We start from the raw sequence: 3,604 nt of genomic DNA on the forward strand, positions 1-3,604 counted from the left end.
GCATGAGGGATTTTTTATGACTCTAAACACCCATATGAAAAATAACATGATATCAAACATATGCAGTGAAATGCACACTGCCAGTGCATGCTGTGTTATCAAAATATGAACATTAAATAATACAGTATTCTGCTTATGTTGCACAAAAATATATATAAAAATGCATCCATACCCTAATGCTACTCTGCCTACTTTAGTGGGTTTTAGATGGTTATAAAGTTTTGCACACAGATACAGTGCTGATTTAAAAACCACATTTACAAAACTCAATAATATCAAGATATTATTTTAATTGAAACATATGCGGCACCAACAAAATGTGTTTTTATTGTTTTTCAATAACCACATAATTGGACAGACATGTCCTCCTGCATTCATCAGGGGGTGTTGAAGCACCCTCCACACCCCTACTTTCTACTGCTTTGGAGACAACCAAAAGTAACAGTATTTATATGTGTGTCTATACCGTGCTCAGCATTCTGTCACTCATCGTATTAAACATAAAGTTCATCATTCTTATTGATTCAGGGCTGATGTTCCTCATGTTTCTTTAAATGTTCCTATCCAGAGACAACCAATTAAAATGCTGCTCTTCGTACTGTTGTACTTGCAGTACACAGATATACATATTCCTTTTTTCTTGGTTTGGTTCTTTCTAAACTTCATGAAATAAATCAGACACATTCATGATATTCAGAGGAGTCATGACAGCTGGTGGATGATTTCTGTTGCTGCCAGTTGATAAATGGGCCAACAGGGACCAAACAGGGCGGAGTGTGTGTGTGTGTAGGGGGTGATGTGGGGGAGGAGTCCTGTAAAGCTTTACAGCCTTAACTGGCCTGTCTACAGTAAACCAATTAAATATTTATTTATTTTAATAATTATTTATGTTTTAGATTTTCTTAATAATTTATAGTTTAAGTTTAAAGTGATATCTGTAGGAGGCAGAGCAGAAAGAAGCTTCCAGGTCTGAATAGTTTGTTTCTGATCCAAGTGTAAACAGAAGAAAACCTGACTGTGGCTGATTTTTAGTAATATAGTTGTTCCGGTCTAAACAAGTACATTTCCTTTATGTCAAGGTTTCATTAAAGGTGAGACAAATATTTTAAGACAATTTTGAAAACTAAAGCCACAGCTAATATTTCAGAAAAAAAATGTAATACTGATTCAAGATCAAAAACTCGTTAGTTTGTAGACTTTCTTCTCCTTCAATCAGCCATGGGGAAAATCTACGACCAAGACAACAGAATATTTACAATGTTAGAGGAGTGTGTTTTATATGTGTATGACAATAAATTTCAGGTGACATAACTGCTGCATAGTTGTTTTGTCTTCTGCTTGAAATTTGGAAAGGGTTTTATTTGGATTAATCACAATTTTCAATGAACTTTCAGAGAGTTTCTGATTTCTGTGGGCAGTGAAATTTAGAGCTGCTCTGCTCCCCATGGTAGGGACATGAAGAAGGTGAAGAGAGGAGGCAGATCTTAGGGAACGGGACACGGTGGAAATGTGGAGAAGGTAAGGAGGGGCTAGATGTGAACAGAAGAATTTTGAGATCAATGCGAAGTTTGACCAGTGAAGCTTGTGCAGGATAGTGGTGATATGGCTGGAGGAGGATGTTCTGGTTATGATGCAAGCTGATGAATTCTGAACCAGTTAAAGTTTATGAAGGGATGTGTGAGGAAGGCCAAAAAGAAGAGAATTACAGTAATCGATATGGAAGGTAACAAAACTGTGAACAAAGATAGCAATTGTATGGGCGATGAGGGAGGGGCTAAAAATGTTGTGATAATGGAAATATGAAGACTGGGTGATGTTATTGATATGGGATTGAAATGACAGTGTACTGTTGAGGATGACACTGTCTCTACCTGAGGGGAGGGGGAAACCAAGATATCCATCCATCCATCCATCCATCCATCCATCCATCCATCCATCCATCCATCCATCCATCCATCCATCCATCCATCCATCCATTTTCTTTAACCGTTTCTTCATTCCGGGTCGCAGGGAGCTGGTACCTATCTCCAGTAGTCACAGTGTGAGAGGTGGGGGACACCCTGGACAGGTCGCAAGTCCATCACAGGGACACATGAAGACAAACGAGACAACCATTCACGCTCTCACTCACACCTAATGAAACTCCATGCATGCTTTTGGCCTGTGGGAGAAAACTGGAGTTTCTGAAGAATAAACAGTCATAAACAGAGAGAACATGCAAATTCCACACTGAAAGGCCAAAAGGTGAACCTTCTTGCTGTGAGGCGACAGCTCTAATAACTGTGCCACCGTGGCATCAGAAATCAATGTCATGTTGAAATATTGCCTTTAGGAAGGAGGTAAATGATGAAGAGAAGGGGCCCTGGTACAGAGCCCTGCGGCACACGGGTGGTAACAGGGGATAGCTTGGAACTGAATGAACTGATTGTGGCCAGAAAGACTGGATTCAAACCAGTCAAGGGGGGTGTGAGTGAGGTACATGGAGATGAGTCTATGGGGAAGGATGGAGTGAGAGATGGTGTCGAAGGCTACACTCAGATCAAGGAGAATGAGAATAGAGTAAAGGTCATTAGTGATTTTTATTGAAGCAGTTTCTGTGCCATGGTGGGGCAAAGACCGGTCTGGAAATGTTTATAAATATTGTTATTAATTAAATGAGAAACAAATTGAGTAGCAGCAACATTTTGAAGAATTCTGAAGAGAAAAAGTGAATTGGAGATCGAATGAAGATTGGTGAAGTTAGAAGCACCAGGTTTTTTCTATATTTGAGTGATAGCAGCAGTTTTGAAGATAGGGAGAATTCCTGTGGTGAGTGAGGAATTGACAGTAGCAGAGAGGAGGCAGGCTTTTACCAGAAATGGGTGGGGGATCTAACCGACATGTGGAAGACTTGGACTTGAGGATGACATCAGAAATTTCTGAAAGGGAGGGGAGCTGAAGAACAGAGAAAGAGTGAGATGGAATAGGGGGTTGGGAAGAGGTATTGATAACAGTTTTTGGACTAAGGAGCAGGTGAATTTTATGAATTTTATTAATAAAAAATAAATTAGAAAGTCACACAAAGCAACAGAATGCAAATGAGGTGGAAGAGAGGCTCGGTGAGGAAAAGTTTTGTTGAGAAATGAAAACAATATCTTAGAATAATGCTCATTTGAACAGAATGTCATTTAGATTCATGTCACAAGTGAGTCACAGAACACTGTAGTTCCACTCCCGCTGAGCTCAACGAACCAGTTAATAAAGTGATTTGGTTCAGTTTAATCACTCAACAGATTTATTTGTGGGAATGAATCGTTCATAAATGACACAACCAGGGCCGTAGCCAGACTTTAAAAGATACTGAGGTCAACCACTCATTATCCCCCTGCAAATCAGTTACAATGAAAACCAAAATTTAATTAAAATAGAAGCATTTATTTAAAACAAGTGACTTGAATGTGTATATGACATGTGTTTGGACTCAGGGCACAACCATGATGACTCACTGAAATGACATGAATTAGTTTATATGAATGTTGATTCAAAACACAAGATTTTAGCAGAGATTTCACCTTTTTATCAAATACCAGTGAGGTGTTGTAGTTTTGGAGCTGGACCAGTTCTA

Source organism: Kryptolebias marmoratus, linkage group LG4 (assembly GCF_001649575.2).
Source record: "Kryptolebias marmoratus isolate JLee-2015 linkage group LG4, ASM164957v2, whole genome shotgun sequence".
NCBI classification, from domain to species: domain Eukaryota; kingdom Metazoa; phylum Chordata; class Actinopteri; order Cyprinodontiformes; family Rivulidae; genus Kryptolebias; species Kryptolebias marmoratus.